A 19,709-nucleotide genomic window follows, 5' to 3' on the forward strand; every position below is an offset into this window, starting at 1 on the left:
TTCTTTGGGGGTTCTGAAGGTTTTCAAAGTTTCCTTTAAAAATTATCCCAAACGAATCCCAACAAGCGCAAACAGCCTGAGAACTCCCTATCAATTCGTTTACTCTTTTTCATGAAACGGACAGCCTCCTCTTTAGCCCAGTGTCAGTAACATGACCCTCATTAACGCTACTTGTCATCTTGCCGAGATAGCTCAGTTGGGAGAGCGTCAGACTGAAGATCTGAAGGTCCCTGGCTCAAAAACGGAGGGCTCGAATGACTCTGATTAATCCCGGGTTCGGCGCAGTAATTTTTGCTTATCTTTCGGGTTCTAAAATTTTTTAAAATTTTCCTTCAAAATCATCCCAAAGGAAATCGCCACAAGCGCAATAGTCTGAGAACTCTCTATCAATCGCTTCCTCTTTTCCAACGCATCGGACGGACAGCCTCCTCTTTATCCCAGTGTCAGTAACATGACCCTCATAACGCTACTTGTCATCTTGCCGAGATAGCTCAGTTGGGAGAGCGTCAGACTGAAGATCTGAAGGTCCCTGGTTAAAGACGGAGGGCTCGAATGAGCTCTAATTAATCCCGGGTCTCGGCAGTAATTTTTGCTTATCTTTCGGGTTCTAAATTTTTTTAAATTTCCCTTCAAAATCATCCCAAAGGAAATCGCCACAAGCGCAAATAGCCTGAGAACTCTCTATCAATGGCTTCCTCTTTTCAAACGCATTGGACGGACAGCCTCTTCTTTAGCCCAGTCTGATTAACCTGGCCCTCATTTCCGCTCCCTGTCATCTTGCCGAGATAGCTCAGTTGAGAGAGCGTCAGAGTGAAGATCTGAAGGTCCCTGGTTCAAAGACGGAGGGCTGAAATGAGCTCTGATTAATCCCTGGTCTCGGCAGTAATTTCTGCTCATCTTTTGGCTTCTTAAGTTTCCAAAATTTTTCTTCAAAATCATCCCAAAGGAAATCGCCACAAGCGCAAATAGCCTGAGAACTCTCTATCAATGGCTTCCTCTTTTCAAACGCATTGGACGGACAGCCTCTTCTTTAGCCCAGTCTGATTAATCTGGCCCTCATTTCCGCTCCTTGTCATCTTGCCGAGATAGCTCAGTTGGGAGAGCGTCAGACTGAAGATCTGAAGGTCCCCTGTTCAAACACGGAGGGCTCGAATGAGCTCTGATTAATCCCGGGTCTCGGCAGTAATTTTTGCTTATCTTTCGGGTTCTAAATTTTTTAAAATTTTCCTTCAAAATCATCCCAAAGGAAATCGCCACAAGCGCAAATACCATGAGAACTCTCGATCAATGGCTTCCTCTTTTCAAACGCATTGGACGGACAGCATCTTCTTTAGCCCAATCTGATTAACTTAGCCCTCATTTCCGCTCCTTGTCATCTTGCCGAGATAGCTCAGTTGAGAAAGCGTCACACTGAAGATCTGAACGTCCCTGGTTCAAAGACGGAGGGCTCGAATGAGCTCTGATTAATCCCGGGTCTCGGCAGTAATTTTTGCTTATCTTTCGGGTTCTAATTTTTTTAAAATTTTCCTTCAAAATCATCCCAAAGGAAATCGCCACAAGCGCAAATAGCCTGAGAACTCTCTATCAATGGCTTCCTCTTTTCAAACGCATTGGACGGACAGCCTCTTCTTTAGCCCAGTCTGATTAACCTGGCCCTCATTTCCGCTCCCTGTCATCTTGCCGAGATAGCTCAGTTGAGAGAGCGTCACACTGAAGATCTGAAGGTCCCTGGTTCAAAGACGGAGGGCTGAAATGAGCTCTGATTAATCCCTGGTCTCGGCAGTAATTTCTGCTCATCTTTTGGCTTCTTAAGTTTCCAAAATTTTTCTTCAAATTTATCCCAAAGTAACTCGCCACAAGCGCAAATAGCCTGAGAACTCTCTATCAATGGCTTCCCTACTTCCAACGCATTGGACGGACAGCCTCTTCTTTAGCCCAGTGTGATTAACCTAGCCCTCATTTCCGCTCCTTGTCATCTTGCCGAGATAGCTCAGTTGGGAGAGCTTCAGACTGAAGATCGGTTCAAAGACGGAGGGCTCGAATGAGCTCTGATTAATCCCGGGTCTCGGCAGTAATTTTTGCTTATCTTTCGGGTTCTAAATTTTTTAAACTTTTCCTTCAAAATCATCCCAAAGGAAATCGCCACAAGCGCAAATAGCCTGAGAACTCTCTATCAATGGCTTCCTCTTTTCAAACGCATTGGACGGACAGCCTCTTCTTTAGCGCAGTCTGATTAACCTGGCCCTTATTTCCGCTCCTTGTCATCTTGCCGAGATAGCTCAGTTGAGAGAGCGTCAGAGTGAAGATCTGAAGGTCCCTGGTTCAACGACGGAGGGCTCAAATGAGCTCTGATTAATCCCGGGTCTCGGCAGTAATTTCTGCTCATCTTTTGGCTTTTTAATTTTGTCAAATTTTTCTTCAAATTTATCCCAAAGTAACTCACCACAAGCGCAAATAGCCTGAGAACTCTCTATCAATGGCTTCCTCTTTTCAAACGCACTGGACGGACAGCCTCTTCTTTAGCCCAGTCTGATTAACTTAGCCCTCATTTCCGCTCCTTGTCATCTTGCCGAGATAGCTCAGTTGGGAGAGCGTCAGACTGAAGATCTGAAGGTCCCTGGTTCAAACGCGGAGGGCTCGAATGAGCTCTGATTAATCCCGGGTCTCGGCAGTAATTTTTGGTTATCTTTCGGGTTCTAAATTTTTTAAAAATTTCCTTCAAAATCATCCCAAAGGAAATCGCCACAAGCGCAAATAGCCTGAGAACTCTCTATCAATGGCTTCTTCTTTTCAAACGCATTGGACGGACAGCCTCTTCTTTAGCCCAGTCTGATTAACTTAGCCCTCATTTCCGCTCCTTGTCATCTTGCCGAGATAGCTCAGTTGGGAGAGCGTCAGAGTGAATATCTGAAGGTCCCTGGTTCAAAGACGGAGGGTTCGAATGAGCTCTGATTAATCCCGGGTCTCGGCAGTAATTTTTGCTTATCTTTCGGGTTCTAAATTTTTTAAAATTTTTCTTCAAAATCATCCCAAAGGAAATCGCCACAAGCGCAAATAGCCTGAGAAATCTCTATCAATGTCTTCCTCATTTCAAACGCATTGGACGGACAGCCTCTTCTTTAGCCCAGTCTGATTAACTTGGCCCTCATTTCCGCTCCCTGTCATCTTGCCGAGATAGCTCAGTTGAGAGAGCGTCACACTGAAGATCTGAAGGTCCCTGGTTCAAAGACGGAGGGCTGAAATGAGCTCTGATTAATCCCTGGTCTCGGCAGTAATTTCTGCTCATCTTTTGGCTTCTTAAGTTTCCAAAATTTTTCTTCAAATTTATCCCAAAGTAACTCGCCACAAGCGCAAATAGCCTGAGAACTCTCTATCAATGGCTTCCCTACTTCCAACGCATTGGACGGACAGCCTCTTCTTTAGCCCAGTGTGATTAACCTAGCCCTCATTTCCGCTCCTTGTCATCTTGCCGAGATAGCTCAGTTGGGAGAGCTTCAGACTGAAGATCTGGTTCAAAGACGGAGGGCTCGAATGAGCTCTGATTAATCCCGGGTCTCGGCAGTAATTTTTGCTTATCTTTCGGGTCTCTAAATTTTTTAAACTTTTTCCTTCAAAATCATCCCAAAGGAAATCGCCACAAGCGCAAATAGCCTGAGAACTCTCTATCAATGCTTCCTTCCTCTTTTCAAACGCATTGGACGGACAGCCTCTTCTTTAGCGCAGTCTGATTAACCTGGCCCTTATTTCCGCTCCTTGTCATCTTGCCGAGATAGCTCAGTTGAGAGAGCGTCAGAGTGAAGATCTGAAGGTCCCTGGTTCAACGACGGAGGGCTCAAATGAGCTCTGATTAATCCCGGGTCTCGGCAGTAATTTCTGCTCATCTTTTGGCTTTTTAATTTTTGTCAAATTTTTCTTCAAATTTATCCCAAAGTAACTCACCACAAGCGCAAATAGCCTGAGAACTCTCTATCAATGGCTTCCTCTTTTCAAACGCACTGGACGGACAGCCTCTTCTTTAGCCCAGTCTGATTAACTTAGCCTCATTTCCGCTCCTTGTCATCTTGCCGAGATAGCTCAGTTGGGAGAGCGTCAGACTGAAGATCTGAAGGGTCCCTGGTTCAAACGCGGAGGGCTCGAATGAGCTCTGATTAATCCCGGGTCTCGGCAGTAATTTTTGTTATCTTTCGGGTTCTAAATTTTTTAAAAATTTCCTTCAAAATCATCCCAAAGGAAATCGCCACAAGCGCAAATAGCCTGAGAACTCTCTATCAATGGCTTCTCTTTTCAAACGCATTGGACGGACAGCCTCTTCTTTAGCCCAGTCTGATTAACTTAGCCCTCATTTCCGCTCCTTGTCATCTTGCCGAGATAGCTCAGTTGGGAGAGCGTCAGAGTGAATATCTGAAGGTCCCTGGTTCAAAGACGAGGGGTTCGAATGAGCTCTGATTAATCCCGGGTCTCGGCAGTAATTTTTGCTTATCTTTCGGGTTTCTAATTTTTTAAAATTTTTCTTCAAAATCATCCCAAAGGAAATCGCCACAAGCGCAAATAGCCTGAGAAATCTCTATCAATGTCTTCCTCATTTCAAACGCATTGGACGGACAGCCTCTTCTTTAGCCCAGTGATGATTAACTTGGCCCTCATTTCCGCTCCCTGTCATCTTGCCGAGATAGCTCAGTTGAGAGAGCGTCACACTGAAGATCTGAAGGTCCCTGGTTCAAAGACGGAGGGCTGAAATGAGCTCTGATTAATCCCTGGTCTCGGCAGTAATTTCTGCTCATCTTTTGGCTTCTTAAGTTTTTCCAAAATTTTTCTTCAAATTTATCCCAAAGTAAACTCGCCACAAGCGCAAATAGCCTGAGAACTCTCTATCAATGGCTTCCCTACTTCCAACGCATTGGACGGACAGCCTCTTCTTTAGCCCAGTGTGATTAACCTAGCCCTCATTTCCGCTCCTTGTCATCTTGCCGAGATAGCTCAGTTGGGAGAGCTTCAGACTGAAGATCGGTTCAAAGACGGAGGGCTCGAATGAGCTCTGATTAATCCCGGGTCTCGGCAGTAATTTTTGCTTATCTTTCGGGTTCTAAATTTTTTAAACTTTTCCTTCAAAATCATCCCAAAGGAAATCGCCACAAGCGCAAATAGCCTGAGAACTCTCTATCAATGGCTTCCTCTTTTCAAACGCATTGGACGGACAGCCTCTTCTTTAGCGCAGTCTGATTAACCTGGCCCTTATTTCCGCTCCTTGTCATCTTGCCGAGATAGCTCAGTTGAGAGAGCGTCAGAGTGAAGATCTGAAGGTCCCTGGTTCAACGACGGAGGGCTCAAATGAGCTCTGATTAATCCCGGGTCTCGGCAGTAATTTCTGCTCATCTTTTGGCTTTTTAATTTTGTCAAATTTTTCTTCAAATTTATCCCAAAGTAACTCACCACAAGCGCAAATAGCCTGAGAACTCTCTATCAATGGCTTCCTCTTTTCAAACGCACTGGACGGACAGCCTCTTCTTTAGCCCAGTCTGATTAACTTAGCCCTCATTTCCGCTCCTTGTCATCTTGCCGAGATAGCTCAGTTGGGAGAGCGTCAGACTGAAGATCTGAAGGTCCCTGGTTCAAACGCGGAGGGCTCGAATGAGCTCTGATTAATCCCGGGTCTCGGCAGTAATTTTTGGTTATCTTTCGGGTTCTAAATTTTTTAAAAATTTCCTTCAAAATCATCCCAAAGGAAATCGCCACAAGCGCAAATAGCCTGAGAACTCTCTATCAATGGCTTCTTCTTTTCAAACGCATTGGACGGACAGCCTCTTCTTTAGCCCAGTCTGATTAACTTAGCCCTCATTTCCGCTCCTTGTCATCTTGCCGAGATAGCTCAGTTGGGAGAGCGTCAGAGTGAATATCTGAAGGTCCCTGGTTCAAAGACGGAGGGTTCGAATGAGCTCTGATTAATCCCGGGTCTCGGCAGTAATTTTTGCTTATCTTTCGGGTTCTAAATTTTTTAAAATTTTTCTTCAAAATCATCCCAAAGGAAATCGCCACAAGCGCAAATAGCCTGAGAAATCTCTATCAATGTCTTCCTCATTTCAAACGCATTGGACGGACAGCCTCTTCTTTAGCCCAGTCTGATTAACTTGGCCCTCATTTCCGCTCCCTGTCATCTTGCCGAGATAGCTCAGTTGAGAGAGCGTCACACTGAAGATCTGAAGGTCCCTGGTTCAAAGACGGAGGGCTGAAATGAGCTCTGATTAATCCCTGGTCTCGGCAGTAATTTCTGCTCATCTTTTGGCTTCTTAAGTTTCCAAAATTTTTCTTCAAATTTATCCCAAAGTAACTCGCCACAAGCGCAAATAGCCTGAGAACTCTCTATCAATGGCTTCCCTACTTCCAACGCATTGGACGGACAGCCTCTTCTTTAGCCCAGTGTGATTAACCTAGCCCTCATTTCCGCTCCTTGTCATCTTGCCGAGATAGCTCAGTTGGGAGAGCTTCAGACTGAAGATCTGGTTCAAAGACGGAGGGCTCGAATGAGCTCTGATTAATCCCGGGTCTCGGCAGTAATTTTTGCTTATCTTTCGGGTCTCTAAATTTTTTAAACTTTTTCCTTCAAAATCATCCCAAAGGAAATCGCCACAAGCGCAAATAGCCTGAGAACTCTCTATCAATGCTTCCTTCCTCTTTTCAAACGCATTGGACGGACAGCCTCTTCTTTAGCGCAGTCTGATTAACCTGGCCCTTATTTCCGCTCCTTGTCATCTTGCCGAGATAGCTCAGTTGAGAGAGCGTCAGAGTGAAGATCTGAAGGTCCCTGGTTCAACGACGGAGGGCTCAAATGAGCTCTGATTAATCCCGGGTCTCGGCAGTAATTTCTGCTCATCTTTTGGCTTTTTAATTTTTGTCAAATTTTTCTTCAAATTTATCCCAAAGTAACTCACCACAAGCGCAAATAGCCTGAGAACTCTCTATCAATGGCTTCCTCTTTTCAAACGCACTGGACGGACAGCCTCTTCTTTAGCCCAGTCTGATTAACTTAGCCTCATTTCCGCTCCTTGTCATCTTGCCGAGATAGCTCAGTTGGGAGAGCGTCAGACTGAAGATCTGAAGGGTCCCTGGTTCAAACGCGGAGGGCTCGAATGAGCTCTGATTAATCCCGGGTCTCGGCAGTAATTTTTGTTATCTTTCGGGTTCTAAATTTTTTAAAAATTTCCTTCAAAATCATCCCAAAGGAAATCGCCACAAGCGCAAATAGCCTGAGAACTCTCTATCAATGGCTTCTCTTTTCAAACGCATTGGACGGACAGCCTCTTCTTTAGCCCAGTCTGATTAACTTAGCCCTCATTTCCGCTCCTTGTCATCTTGCCGAGATAGCTCAGTTGGGAGAGCGTCAGAGTGAATATCTGAAGGTCCCTGGTTCAAAGACGAGGGGTTCGAATGAGCTCTGATTAATCCCGGGTCTCGGCAGTAATTTTTGCTTATCTTTCGGGTTTCTAATTTTTTAAAATTTTTCTTCAAAATCATCCCAAAGGAAATCGCCACAAGCGCAAATAGCCTGAGAAATCTCTATCAATGTCTTCCTCATTTCAAACGCATTGGACGGACAGCCTCTTCTTTAGCCCAGTGATGATTAACTTGGCCCTCATTTCCGCTCCCTGTCATCTTGCCGAGATAGCTCAGTTGAGAGAGCGTCACACTGAAGATCTGAAGGTCCCTGGTTCAAAGACGGAGGGCTGAAATGAGCTCTGATTAATCCCTGGTCTCGGCAGTAATTTCTGCTCATCTTTTGGCTTCTTAAGTTTTTCCAAAATTTTTCTTCAAATTTATCCCAAAGTAAACTCGCCACAAGCGCAAATAGCCTGAGAACTCTCTATCAATGGCTTCCCTACTTCCAACGCATTGGACGGACAGCCTCTTCTTTAGCCCAGTGTGATTAACCTAGCCCTCATTTCCGCTCCTTGTCATCTTGCCGAGATAGCTCAGTTGGGAGAGCTTCAGACTGAAGATCGGTTCAAAGACGGAGGGCTCGAATGAGCTCTGATTAATCCCGGGTCTCGGCAGTAATTTTTGCTTATCTTTCGGGTTCTAAATTTTTTAAACTTTTCCTTCAAAATCATCCCAAAGGAAATCGCCACAAGCGCAAATAGCCTGAGAACTCTCTATCAATGGCTTCCTCTTTTCAAACGCATTGGACGGACAGCCTCTTCTTTAGCGCAGTCTGATTAACCTGGCCCTTATTTCCGCTCCTTGTCATCTTGCCGAGATAGCTCAGTTGAGAGAGCGTCAGAGTGAAGATCTGAAGGTCCCTGGTTCAACGACGGAGGGCTCAAATGAGCTCTGATTAATCCCGGGTCTCGGCAGTAATTTCTGCTCATCTTTTGGCTTTTTAATTTTGTCAAATTTTTCTTCAAATTTATCCCAAAGTAACTCACCACAAGCGCAAATAGCCTGAGAACTCTCTATCAATGGCTTCCTCTTTTCAAACGCACTGGACGGACAGCCTCTTCTTTAGCCCAGTCTGATTAACTTAGCCCTCATTTCCGCTCCTTGTCATCTTGCCGAGATAGCTCAGTTGGGAGAGCGTCAGACTGAAGATCTGAAGGTCCCTGGTTCAAAACGCGGAGGGCTCGAATGAGCTCTGATTAATCCCGGGTCTCGGCAGTAATTTTTGGTTATCTTTCGGGTTCTAAATTTTTTAAAAATTTCCTTCAAAATCATCCCAAAGGAAATCGCCACAAGCGCAAATAGCCTGAGAACTCTCTATCAATGGCTTCTTCTTTTCAAACGCATTGGACGGACAGCCTCTTCTTTAGCCCAGTCTGATTAACTTAGCCCTCATTTCCGCTCCTTGTCATCTTGCCGAGATAGCTCAGTTGGGAGAGCGTCAGAGTGAATATCTGAAGGTCCCTGGTTCAAAGACGGAGGGTTCGAATGAGCTCTGATTAATCCCGGGTCTCGGCAGTAATTTTTGCTTATCTTTCGGGTTCTAAATTTTTTAAAATTTTTCTTCAAAATCATCCCAAAGGAAATCGCCACAAGCGCAAATAGCCTGAGAAATCTCTATCAATGTCTTCCTCATTTCAAACGCATTGGACGGACAGCCTCTTCTTTAGCCCAGTCTGATTAACTTGGCCCTCATTTCCGCTCCCTGTCATCTTGCCGAGATAGCTCAGTTGAGAGAGCGTCACACTGAAGATCTGAAGGTCCCGGATTCAAAGACGGAGGGCTGAAATGAGCTCTGATTAATCCCTGGTCTCGGCAGTAATTTCTGCTCATCTTTTGGCTTTTTAAGTTTCTCAAATTTTTCTTCAAATTTATCCCAAAGTAATTCGCCACAAGCGCAAATAGCCTGAGAACTCTCTATCAATGGCTTCCTTATTTCCAACGCATTGGACGGACAGCCTCTTCTTTAGCCCAGTGTGATTAACCTAGCCCTCATTTCCGCTCCTTGTCATTTTGCCGAGATAGCTCAGTTGGGAGAGCGTCAGATTGAAGATCTGAAGGTCCCTGGTTCAAAGACGGAGGGCTTGAATGAGCTCTGATTAATCCCGGGTCTCGGCAGTAATTTTTGTTCATCTTTTGGCTTCTTAAGTTTTTCAAATTTTCCTTTAAATTTATCCCAAAGTGACTCGCCACAAGCGCAAATAGCCTAAGAACTCTGTATCAATGGCTTCCTCTTTTCCAACGCATTGGACGGACAGCCTGAAGATCTGAAGGTCCCTGGTTCTAAGACGGAAGACTTGAATGAGCTCTGATTAATCCCGGGTCTCGGCAATAATTTTTGCTCATCTTTCGACTTCTTAAGTTTTTCAAATTTTCCTTTAAATTTATCCCAAAGTAACTCGCCACAAGCGCAAATAGCCTGAGAACTCTCTATCAATCGTTTCCTCTTTTTCAACGCATGGGACGGACAACCTCCTCTTTAGCCCAGTGTCAGTAACATGACCCTCATTAACGCGACTTGTCATCTTTCCGAGATAGCTCAGTTGGGAGAGCGTTAGACTGAAGATCTAAAGGTTCCTGGTTCAATCACGGAGGGCTCGAATGAGCTCTGATTAATCCCGGGTAATTTTTGCTCATCCTTCGACTTCTTAAGTTTTTCAAATTTTCCTTTAAATTTATCCCAAAGTAACTCGCCACAAGCGCAAATAACCTGAGAACTCTCTATCAATGGCTTCCTCTTTCCCAACGCATTGGACAAACAGCCTCTTCTTTAGCTTAGTGTGATTGACATTGCCCTCATTAAAGATACTTGTCATCTTGCCGAGATAGCTCAGTTGGGAGAGCGTCAGACTGAAGATCTGAAGTTCCCTGGTTCAAACACGGAGGGCTCGAATGAGCTCTGATTAATCCCGGGTCTCGGCAGTAAGTTTTGCTTATTCCTCATCTTTCGGGTTCTAATTTTTTTTTTAAATTTTCCTTCAAAAATCATCCCAAAGGATTGGGTTCTTTAGGGGTTCTGTAGTTTTTTAAAGTTTCCTTCAAAATTATCCCAAAGAAATTGTCACAAGCGCAAATAACCTGAGAACTCTCTACCAATGGCTTCCTCTTTCCCCCACGCATTGGACAAACAGCCTCTTCTTTAGCTCAGTGTGATTAACATTGCCCTCTTTAACGCTACTTGTCATCTTGCCGAGAATAGCTCAGTTGGGAGAGCGTCAGACTGAAGATCTGAAGGTCCCTGGTTTCAAAGACGGAGGGCTCGAATGAGCTCTGATTAATCCCGGGTCTCGGCAGTAATTTTTGTTCATCTTTTGGCTTCTTAAGTTTTTCAAATTTTCCTTTAAATTTATCCCAAAGTGACTCGCGACAAGCGCAAATAGCCTGAGAACTCTCTATCAATGGCTTCCTCTTTTCCAACGCATTGGACGGACAGCCTGAAGATCTGAAGGTCCCTGGTTCAAACACGGAAGACTTGAATGAGCTCTGATTAATCCCGGGTCTCAGCAATAATTTTTGCTCATCTTTCGACTTCTTAAGTTTTTCAAATTTTCCTTTAAATTTATCCCAAAGTAACTCGCAACAAGCGCAAATAACCTGAGAACTCTCTATCAATGGCTTCCTCTTTTCAAACGTATTGGACGGACAGCCTCTTCTTTAGTCCAGTCTGATTAACCTGGCCCTCATTTCCGCTCCCTGTCATTTTGCCGAGATAGCTTAGTTGAGAGAGCGTCACACTGAAGATCTGAAGGTCCCTGGTTCAAAGACGGAGGGCTCGAATGAGCTCTAATTAATCCCGGGTCTCGGCAGTAATTTTTGCTTATCTTTCGGGTTCTAAATTTTTTAAAATTTCCCTTCAAAATCATCCCAAAGGAAATCGCCACAAGCGCAAATAGCCTGAGAACTCTCTATCAATGGCTTCCTCTTTTCAAACGCATTGGACGGACAGCCTCTTCTTTAACCCAGTCTGATTAACCTGGCCCTCATTTCCGCTCCCTGTCATCTTGCCGAGATAGCTCAGTTGATAGAGCGTCAGAGTGAAGATCTGAAGGTCCCTGGTTCAAACACGGAGGGCTCGAATGAGCTCTGATTAATCCCGGGTCTCGGAAGTAATTTTTGGTTATCTTTCGGGTTTTAAATTTTTTAAAATTTTCTTTCAAAATCTTCCCAAAGGAAATCGCCACAAGCGCAAATAGCCTAAGAAATCTCTATCAATGTCTTCCTCATTTCAAACGCATTGGACGGACAGCCTCTTCTTTAGCCCAGTCTGATTAACTTGGCCCTCATTTCCGCTCCCTGTCATCTTGCCGAGATAGCTCAGTTGAGAGAGCGTCACACTGAAGATCTGAAGGTCCCGGATTCAAAGACGGAGGGCTGAAATGAGCTCTGATTAATCCCTGGTCTCGGCAGTAATTTCTGCTCATCTTTTGGCTTTTTAGGTTTCTCAAATTTTTCTTCAAATTTATCCCAAAGTAATTCGCCACAAGCGCAAACAGCCTGAGATTTCTCTATCAATGGCTTCCTTATTTCCAACGCATTGGACGGACAGCCTCTTCTTTAGCCCAGTGTGATTAACCTAGCCCTCATTTCCGCTCCTTGTCATCTTGCCGAGATAGCTCAGTTGGGAGAGCGTCAGACTGAAGATCTGAAGGTCCCTGGTTCAAAGACGGAGGGCTCGAATGAGCTCTGATTAATCCCGGGTCTCGGCAGTAATTTTTGGTTATCTTTCGGGTTCTAAATTTTTTAAAATTTTCCTTCAAAATCATCCCAAAGGAAATCGCCACAAGCGCAAATAGTCTGAGAATTCTCTATCAATCGCTTCCTCTTTTCCAACGCATCGGACGGACAGCCTCCTCTTTATCCCAGTGTCAGTAACATGACCCTCATTAACGCTACTTGTCATTTTGCCGAGATAGCTCAGTTGGGAGAGCGTCAGATTGAAGATCTGAAGGTCCCTGGTTCAAAGACGGAGGGCTTGAATGAGCTCTGATTAATCCCGGGTCTCGGCAGTAATTTTTGTTCATCTTTTGGCTTCTTAAGTTTTTCAAATTTTCCTTTAAATTTATCCCAAAGTGACTCGCCACAAGCGCAAATAGCCTAAGAACTCTGTATCAATGGCTTCCTCTTTTCCAACGCATTGGACGGACAGCCTGAAGATCTGAAGGTCCCTGGTTCTAAGACGGAAGACTTGAATGAGCTCTGATTAATCCCGGGTCTCGGCAATAATTTTTGCTCATCTTTCGACTTCTTAAGTTTTTCAAATTTTCCTTTAAATTTATCCCAAAGTAACTCGCCACAAGCGCAAATAGCCTGAGAACTCTCTATCAATCGTTTCCTCTTTTTCAACGCATGGGACGGACAACCTACTCTTTAGCCCAGTGTCAGTAACATGACCCTCATTAACGCGACTTGTCATCTTGCCGAGATAGCTCAGTTGGGAGAGCGTTAGACTGAAGATCTGAAGGTTCCTGGTTCAATCACGGAGGGCTCGAATGAGCTCTGATTAATCCCGTGTAATTTTTGCTCATCCTTCGACTTCTTAAGTTTTTCAAATTTTCCTTTAAATTTATCCCAAAGTAACTCGCCACAAGCGCAAATAACCTGAGAACTCTCTATCAATGGCTTCCTCTTTCCCAACGCATTGGACAAACAGCCTCTTCTTTAGCCCAGTCTGCTTAACTTAGCCCTCATTTCCGCTCCTTGTCATCTTGCCGAGATAGCTCAGTTGGGAGAGCGTCAGACTGAAGATCTGAAGGTTCCTGGTTCAAACACGGAGGGCTCGAATGAGCTCTGATTAATCCCGGGTCTCGGAAGTAATTTTTGGTTTATCTTTCGGGTTCTAAATTTTTTTAAAATTTTCTTTCAAAATCTTCCCAAAGGAAATCGCCATAAGCGCAAATAGCCTGAGAACTCTCTATCAATGGCTTCCTCTTTTCAAACGCATTCGACGGACAGCCTCTTCTTTATCCCAGTCTGATTAACTTAGCCCTCATTTCCGCTCCTTGTCATCTTGCCGAGATAGCTCAGTTGGGAGAGCGTCAGACTGAAGATCTAAAGGTCCCTGGTTCAAAGACGGAGGGCTCGAATGAGCTCTGATTAATCCCGGGTCTCGGCAGTAATTTTTCCTTATCTTTTGGGTTCTAAATTTTTTAAAATTTTTCTTCAAAATCATCCCAAAGCAAATCGCCACAAGCGCAAATAGCCTAAGAAATCTCTATCAATGTCTTCCTCATTTCAAACGCATTGGACGGACAGCCTCTTCTTTAGCCCAGTCTGATTAACTTGGCCCTCATTTCCGCTCCCTGTCATCTTGCCGAGATAGCTCAGTTGAGAGAGCGTCACACTGAAGATCTGAAGGTCCCGGATTCAAAGACGGAGGGCTGAAATGAGCTCTGATTAATCCCTGGTCTCGGCAGTAATTTCTGCTCATCTTTTGGCTTTTTAGGTTTCTCAAATTTTTCTTCAAATTTATCCCAAAGTAATTCGCCACAAGCGCAAACAGCCTGAGAACTCTCTATCAATGGCTTCCTTATTTCCAACGCATTGGACGGACAGCCTCTTCTTTAGCCCAGTGTGATTAACCTAGCCCTCATTCCCGCTCCTTGTCATCTTGCCGAGATAGCTCAGTTGGGAGAGCGTCAGACTGAAGATCTGAAGGTCCCTGGTTCAAAGACGGAGGGCTCGAATGAGCTCTGATTAATCCCGGGTCTCGGCAGTAATTTTTGGTTATCTTTCGGGTTCTAAATTTTTTAAAATTTTCCTTCAAAATCATCCCAAAGGAAATCGCTACAAGCGCAAATAGTCTGAGAATTCTCTATCAATCGCTTCCTCTTTTCCAACGCATCGGACGGACAGCCTCCTCTTTATCCCAGTGTCAGTAACATGACCCTCATTAACGCTACTTGTCATCTTGCCGAGATAGCTCAGTTGGGAGAGCGTCAGATTGAAGATCTGAAGGTCCCTGGTTCAAAGACGGAGGGCTTGAATGAGCTCTGATTAATCCCGGGTCTCGGCAGTAATTTTTGTTCATCTTTTGGCTTCTTAAGTTTTTCAAATTTTCCTTTAAATTTATCCCAAAGTGACTCGCCACAAGCGCAAATAGCCTAAGAACTCTGTATCAATGGCTTCCTCTTTTCCAACGCATTGGACGGACAGCCTGAAGATCTGAAGGTCCCTGGTTCTAAGACGGAAGACTTGAATGAGCTCTGATTAATCCCGGGTCTCGGCAATAATTTTTGCTCATCTTTCGACTTCTTAAGTTTTTCAAATTTTCCTTTAAATTTATCCCAAAGTAACTCGCCACCAGCGCAAATAGCCTGAGAACTCTCTATCAATCGTTTCCTCTTTTTCAACGCATGGGACGGACAACCTCCTCTTTAGCCCAGTGTCAGTAACATGACCCTCATTAACGCGACTTGTCATCTTGCCGAGATAGCTCAGTTGGGAGAGCGTTAGACTGAAGATCTGAAGGTTCCTGGTTCAATCACGGAGGGCTCGAATGAGCTCTTTATTAATCCCGGGTAATTTTTGCTCATCCTCGCCACAAGTGCAAATAACCTGAGAACTCTCTATCAATGGCTTCCTCTTTCCCAACGCATTGGACAAACAGCCTATTCTTTAGCTTAGTGTGATTGACATTGCCCTCATTAAAGATACTTGTAATCTGCCGAGATTAGCTCAGTTGGGAGAGCGCGTCAGGACTGAAGATCTGAAGGTCCCTGGATTTTTAAACACGTAGCGAGGGCGCGATGAGCTCTGATTAATCCGGGGTCGGATCCGCAGTAAATTTTTGGTTATCTTTCGGGAGTTCTAAATTTTTTAAAAGTTTCTCTTCAAAATCAATCCGAAAGGAAATCGCCACAAGCGCAATAGCCTGAGAACTCTCTATCAATGGCTTCCGTCTTTTCCAACGCATTGGACGGACAGCCTCTTCTTTAGCCCAGTCTGCTTAACTTAGCCCTCATTTCCGCTCCTTGTCATCTTGCCGAGATGAGCTCAGTTGGAGAGCGGTCAGACTGAAGATCTGAAGGTCCCTGGTTTTAAAGACGGAGGGCTCGAATGAGCTCTGATTAATCCCGGGTCTCGGTAGTAATTTTTGGTTATCTTTCGGGTTCTAAATTTTTTTAAATTTTCCTTCAAAAAATCATCCCAAAGGATTGGGTTCTTTAGGGGTTCTGTAGTTTTTTGAAGTTTCCTTCAAAATTATCCCAAAGGAAATTGTCACAAGCGCAAATAACGTGAGAACTCTCTACCAATGGCTTCCTCTTTCCCCACGCATTGGACAAACAGCCTCTTCTTTAGCTCAGTGTGATTAACATTGCCCTCTTTAACGGTTCAATCACGGAGGGCTCGAATAAACGCTCTGATTAATCCCGGGTAATTTTTGCTCATCCTTCGACTTCTTAAGTTTTTCAAATTTTCCTTTAAATTTATCCCAAAGTAACTCGCCACAAGTGCAAATAACCTGAGAACTCTCTATCAATGGCTTCCTCTTTCCCAACGCATTGGACAAACAGCCTATTCTTTAGCTTAGTGTGATTGACATTGCCCTCATTAAAGATACTTGTAATCTTGCCGAGATAGCTCAGTTGGGAGAGCGTCAGAGTGAATATCTGAAGGTCCCTGGTTCAAAGACGGAGGGTTCGAATGAGCTCTGATTAATCCCGGGTCTCGGCAGTAATTTTTGCTTATCTTTCGGGTTCTAAATTTTTTAAAATTTTTCTTCAAAATCATCCCAAAGGAAATCGCCACAACCGCAAATAGCCTGAGAAATCTCTATCAATGTCTTCCTCATTTCAAACGCATTGGACGGACAGCCTCTTCTTTAGCCCAGTCTGATTAACTTGGCCCTCATTTCCGCTCCCTGTCATCTTGCCGAGATAGCTCAGTTAAGAGAGCGTCACACTGAAGATCTGAAGGTCCCGGATTCAAAGACGGAGGGCTGAAATGAGCTCTGATTAATCCCTGGTCTCGGCAGTAATTTCTGCTCATCTTTTGGCTTTTTAAGTTTCTCAAATTTTTCTTCAAATTTATCCCAAAGTAATTCGCCACAAGCGCAAATAGCCTGAGAACTCTCTATCAATGGCTTCCTTATTTCCAACGCATTGGACGGACAGCCTCTTCTTTAGCCCAGTGTGATTAACCTAGCCCTCATTTCCGCTCCTTGTCATCTCTTGCCGAGATAGCTCAGTTGGGGAGAGCGTCAGACCTGAAGATCCTGAAGGTCCATGGTTAAAGACGGAGGGCTCAAATGAGCTCTGATTAATCCCGGGTCTCGGCAGTAATTTTTGTTCATCTTTTGGCTTCTTAAGTTTTGCAAATTTTCCTTTAAATTTATCCCAAAGTGACTCGCCACAAGCGCAAATAGCCTGAGAACTCTCTATCATTGGCTTCCTCTTTTCCAACGCATTGGACGGACAGCCTAAAGATCTGAAGGTCCCTGGTTCAAAGACGGAAGACTTGAATGAGCTCTGATTAATCCCGGGTCTCAGCAATAATTTTTCCTCATCTTTCGACTTCTTAAGTTTTTCAAATTTTCCTTTAAATTTATCCCAAAGTAACTCGCAACAAGCGCAAATAACCTGAGAACTCTCTATCAATGGCTTCCTCTTTTCAAACGCATTGGACGGACAGCCTCTTCTTCAGCCCAGTCTGATTAACCTGGCCCTTATTTCCGCTCCCTGTCATTTTGCCGAGATACCTTAGTTGAGAGAGCGTCACACTGAAGATCTAATGGTCCCTGGTTCAAAGACGGAGGGCTCGAATGAGCTCTAATTAATCCCGGGTCTCGGCAGTAATTTTTGCTTATCTTTCGGGTTCTAAATTTTTTAAAATTTCCCTTCAAAATCATCCCAAAGGAAATCGCCACAAGCGCAAATAGCCTGAAAACTCTCTATCAATGGCTTCCTCTTTTCAAACGCAATGGACGGACAGCCTCTTCTTTAGCCCAGTCTGATTAACCTGGCCCTCATTTCCGCTCCCTGTCATCTTGCCGAGATAGCTCAGTTGAGAGAGCGTCAGAGTGAAGATCTGAAGGTCCCTGGTTCAAAGACGGAGGGCTCAAATGAGCTCTGATTAATCCCGGGTCTCGGCAGTAATTTCTGCTCATCTTTTGGCTTCTTAAGTTTCTCAAATTTTTCTTCAAATTTATCCCAAAGTAAGTCGTCACAAGCGCAAATAGCCTGAGAACTCTCTATCAATGGCTTCCTCTTTTCAAACGCATTGGACGGACAGCCTCTTCTTTAGCCCAGTCTGCTTAACTTAGCCGTCATTTCCGCTCCTTGTCATCTCCGAGATAGCTCAATTGGGAGAGAGGTCAGACTGAAGATCTGAAGTCCCTGGTTCAAAGACGGAGGGCACGAATGAGCTCTGATTAATCCCGGGTCTCGGCAGTAATTTTTGGTTATCTTTCGGTTTCTAATTTTTAAAATTTTTCCTTCGAAATCATCCAAAAGGAAATCGCCAACAAGCGCAAATAGCCTGAGAACTCTCTATCAAGGCTTCCTCTTTTCAAACGCATTGGACGGACAGCCTCTTCTTATAGCCCAGTCTGATTAAGCTGGCCCTCATTTCCGCTCCCTGTCATCTTGCCGAGATAGATCAGTTGGGAGAGCGTCAGACTGAAGATGTGAAGGTCCCTGGTTCAAGACGGAGGGCTCGAATGAGCTCTTGATTAATACGGGTGTCGGCAGTAATTTTTGCTCATCTTTCGGCTTATTAAGTTCTTCAAATTTTCCTTTAAAGGTTATCCCAAAGTAAACTCGCACACAAGCGCAAATAGCCTGAGAACTCTGGGTATTCAATCGTTTCCTCTTTTTTTCAAACCGCATGGGACGGACAACATCATCTTTAGCCCAGTGTCAGTAACATGACCCTCATTAACGCTACTTGTCATTCTTGCCGAGATAGCTCAGTTGGGAGAGCGTCAGACTGAAGATCTGAAGGTCCCTAGTTCAAAGACGGAGGGCTCGAATGAGCTCTGATTATCCCGGTCGAGGGGCAGTAAGTGTTTGCTTATCTTTCGGGTTCTAAATTTTTTAAAATTTTCCTTCAAAATCATCCAAAGGAAATCGCTAAAAGCGCAAATAGCCCTGAGAACTCTTATCAATGGCTTTCCTCTTTTCCAAACGCATTGGACGGACAGCCTCTTCTTTAGGCCCAGTGTGATTAACTTAGCCCTCATTTCCGCTCCTGTATCTTGCCGAGATAGCTCAGTTGGGAGAGCGTCATACTGAAGATCTAAAGGTCCCCTGGTTCAAGAAGACGGAGGGCTCGAATGAGCTCTGATTAATCCCGGGTCTCGGCAGTAATTTTTGCTCATCTTTTGGCTTCTTAAGTTCTTCAAATTTTCTTTTAAATTTATCCCAAAGTAACTCGCCACAAGCGCAAATAGCCTGAGAAATCTCTATCAATCGTTTCCTCTTTTTCAACGCATGGGACGGACAACCTCCTCTTTAGCCCAGTGTCAGTAACATGACCCTCATTAACGCTACTTGTCATCTTGCCGAGATAGCAAGTTGGGAGAGCGTCAGACTAAATATCTGAAGGTCCCTGGTTCAAAGGCGGAGAGCTTGAATTAGCTCTGATTAATCCCGGGTCTCGGCAGTAATTTTTGTTCATCTTTTGGCTTCTTAAGTTTTTCAAATTTTCCTTTAAATTTATCCCAAAGTGACTCGCCACAAGCGCAAATAGCCTGAGAACTCTCTATCAATGGCTTCCTCTTTTCCAACGCATTGGACGGACAGCCTGAAGATCTAAAAGTCCCTGGTTCAAAGACGGAAGACTTAAATGAGCTCTGATTAATCCCGGGTCTCGGCAATAATTTTTGCTCATCTTTCGACTTCTTAAGTTTTTCAAATTTTCCTTTAAATTTATCCCAAAGTAACTCGCCACAAGCGCAAATAACCTGAGAACTCTCTATCAATGGCTTCCTCTTTCCCAACGCATTGGACAAACAGGCTCTTCTTTAGCTCAGTGTGATTAACATTGCCCTCATTAAAGATACTTGTCATTCGCCGAGATAGCTCAGTTGGAGAGAGCGGTCAGACTCTAAAGATCTGAAGGTTCCCTGGCTTCAAAGACAGAGGGCTCGAATGAGCTCTGATTAATCTCGGGTCTCGGCAATTATTTTTGCTTATTCCTCATCTTTAGGGTTCTAAATTTTTTTAAACTTTTCCTTCAAAAAATCATCCCAAAGGATAAGGTTCTTTAGGGGTCCTGAAGTTTTTTAAAGTTTCCTTCAAATTATCCCAAAGGAAATTGTCACAAGCGCAAATAGCCTGAGA

General features: G+C 44.4%; 26 non-coding genes across 26 annotated transcripts; all 26 read left to right on the forward strand.

Annotated features, from left to right (window-relative positions):
- The first annotated feature begins 480 nt into the window (after positions 1-480).
- On the forward strand, positions 481-582 carry Trnaf-gaa (transfer RNA phenylalanine (anticodon GAA)). Its single transcript has one exon. It is a non-coding gene; the product is annotated as a tRNA-Phe (tRNA).
- A 497-nt stretch (positions 583-1,079) lies between these two features.
- Trnaf-gaa (transfer RNA phenylalanine (anticodon GAA)) lies at positions 1,080-1,182 on the forward strand. The gene has a single exon. It is a non-coding gene; the product is annotated as a tRNA-Phe (tRNA).
- Positions 1,183-2,268: 1,086 nt separating this feature from the next.
- Positions 2,269-2,371, forward strand: Trnaf-gaa (transfer RNA phenylalanine (anticodon GAA)). The gene has a single exon. It is a non-coding gene; the product is annotated as a tRNA-Phe (tRNA).
- A 197-nt stretch (positions 2,372-2,568) lies between these two features.
- Positions 2,569-2,671, forward strand: Trnaf-gaa (transfer RNA phenylalanine (anticodon GAA)). Its single transcript has one exon. It is a non-coding gene; the product is annotated as a tRNA-Phe (tRNA).
- Positions 2,672-2,868: 197 nt separating this feature from the next.
- Positions 2,869-2,971, forward strand: Trnaf-gaa (transfer RNA phenylalanine (anticodon GAA)). Its single transcript has one exon. It is a non-coding gene; the product is annotated as a tRNA-Phe (tRNA).
- Positions 2,972-3,763: 792 nt separating this feature from the next.
- On the forward strand, positions 3,764-3,866 carry Trnaf-gaa (transfer RNA phenylalanine (anticodon GAA)). The gene has a single exon. It is a non-coding gene; the product is annotated as a tRNA-Phe (tRNA).
- Positions 3,867-4,063: 197 nt separating this feature from the next.
- On the forward strand, positions 4,064-4,167 carry Trnaf-gaa (transfer RNA phenylalanine (anticodon GAA)). Its single transcript has one exon. It is a non-coding gene; the product is annotated as a tRNA-Phe (tRNA).
- Positions 4,168-4,362: 195 nt separating this feature from the next.
- Trnaf-gaa (transfer RNA phenylalanine (anticodon GAA)) lies at positions 4,363-4,465 on the forward strand. Its single transcript has one exon. It is a non-coding gene; the product is annotated as a tRNA-Phe (tRNA).
- A 790-nt stretch (positions 4,466-5,255) lies between these two features.
- Trnaf-gaa (transfer RNA phenylalanine (anticodon GAA)) lies at positions 5,256-5,358 on the forward strand. Its single transcript has one exon. It is a non-coding gene; the product is annotated as a tRNA-Phe (tRNA).
- Positions 5,359-5,555: 197 nt separating this feature from the next.
- Trnaf-gaa (transfer RNA phenylalanine (anticodon GAA)) lies at positions 5,556-5,658 on the forward strand. Its single transcript has one exon. It is a non-coding gene; the product is annotated as a tRNA-Phe (tRNA).
- A 197-nt stretch (positions 5,659-5,855) lies between these two features.
- Positions 5,856-5,958, forward strand: Trnaf-gaa (transfer RNA phenylalanine (anticodon GAA)). The gene has a single exon. It is a non-coding gene; the product is annotated as a tRNA-Phe (tRNA).
- Positions 5,959-6,750: 792 nt separating this feature from the next.
- On the forward strand, positions 6,751-6,853 carry Trnaf-gaa (transfer RNA phenylalanine (anticodon GAA)). The gene has a single exon. It is a non-coding gene; the product is annotated as a tRNA-Phe (tRNA).
- Positions 6,854-7,050: 197 nt separating this feature from the next.
- On the forward strand, positions 7,051-7,154 carry Trnaf-gaa (transfer RNA phenylalanine (anticodon GAA)). Its single transcript has one exon. It is a non-coding gene; the product is annotated as a tRNA-Phe (tRNA).
- A 195-nt stretch (positions 7,155-7,349) lies between these two features.
- Trnaf-gaa (transfer RNA phenylalanine (anticodon GAA)) lies at positions 7,350-7,452 on the forward strand. Its single transcript has one exon. It is a non-coding gene; the product is annotated as a tRNA-Phe (tRNA).
- A 790-nt stretch (positions 7,453-8,242) lies between these two features.
- Trnaf-gaa (transfer RNA phenylalanine (anticodon GAA)) lies at positions 8,243-8,345 on the forward strand. The gene has a single exon. It is a non-coding gene; the product is annotated as a tRNA-Phe (tRNA).
- Positions 8,346-8,843: 498 nt separating this feature from the next.
- Trnaf-gaa (transfer RNA phenylalanine (anticodon GAA)) lies at positions 8,844-8,946 on the forward strand. The gene has a single exon. It is a non-coding gene; the product is annotated as a tRNA-Phe (tRNA).
- Positions 8,947-9,443: 497 nt separating this feature from the next.
- Trnaf-gaa (transfer RNA phenylalanine (anticodon GAA)) lies at positions 9,444-9,546 on the forward strand. Its single transcript has one exon. It is a non-coding gene; the product is annotated as a tRNA-Phe (tRNA).
- A 701-nt stretch (positions 9,547-10,247) lies between these two features.
- Trnaf-gaa (transfer RNA phenylalanine (anticodon GAA)) lies at positions 10,248-10,350 on the forward strand. The gene has a single exon. It is a non-coding gene; the product is annotated as a tRNA-Phe (tRNA).
- A 266-nt stretch (positions 10,351-10,616) lies between these two features.
- Trnaf-gaa (transfer RNA phenylalanine (anticodon GAA)) lies at positions 10,617-10,721 on the forward strand. The gene has a single exon. It is a non-coding gene; the product is annotated as a tRNA-Phe (tRNA).
- A 1,310-nt stretch (positions 10,722-12,031) lies between these two features.
- On the forward strand, positions 12,032-12,134 carry Trnaf-gaa (transfer RNA phenylalanine (anticodon GAA)). The gene has a single exon. It is a non-coding gene; the product is annotated as a tRNA-Phe (tRNA).
- Positions 12,135-12,331: 197 nt separating this feature from the next.
- On the forward strand, positions 12,332-12,434 carry Trnaf-gaa (transfer RNA phenylalanine (anticodon GAA)). The gene has a single exon. It is a non-coding gene; the product is annotated as a tRNA-Phe (tRNA).
- A 1,003-nt stretch (positions 12,435-13,437) lies between these two features.
- Trnaf-gaa (transfer RNA phenylalanine (anticodon GAA)) lies at positions 13,438-13,540 on the forward strand. Its single transcript has one exon. It is a non-coding gene; the product is annotated as a tRNA-Phe (tRNA).
- Positions 13,541-14,037: 497 nt separating this feature from the next.
- Trnaf-gaa (transfer RNA phenylalanine (anticodon GAA)) lies at positions 14,038-14,140 on the forward strand. The gene has a single exon. It is a non-coding gene; the product is annotated as a tRNA-Phe (tRNA).
- A 197-nt stretch (positions 14,141-14,337) lies between these two features.
- Trnaf-gaa (transfer RNA phenylalanine (anticodon GAA)) lies at positions 14,338-14,440 on the forward strand. Its single transcript has one exon. It is a non-coding gene; the product is annotated as a tRNA-Phe (tRNA).
- Positions 14,441-15,998: 1,558 nt separating this feature from the next.
- Positions 15,999-16,101, forward strand: Trnaf-gaa (transfer RNA phenylalanine (anticodon GAA)). Its single transcript has one exon. It is a non-coding gene; the product is annotated as a tRNA-Phe (tRNA).
- A 1,314-nt stretch (positions 16,102-17,415) lies between these two features.
- Trnaf-gaa (transfer RNA phenylalanine (anticodon GAA)) lies at positions 17,416-17,518 on the forward strand. Its single transcript has one exon. It is a non-coding gene; the product is annotated as a tRNA-Phe (tRNA).
- The last annotated feature ends 2,191 nt before the right edge of the window (positions 17,519-19,709 follow it).

The sequence above is a fragment of the Montipora foliosa genome, unplaced genomic scaffold (assembly GCF_036669935.1).
Source record: "Montipora foliosa isolate CH-2021 unplaced genomic scaffold, ASM3666993v2 scaffold_416, whole genome shotgun sequence".
Taxonomy (NCBI): Eukaryota; Metazoa; Cnidaria; class Anthozoa; order Scleractinia; family Acroporidae; genus Montipora; species Montipora foliosa.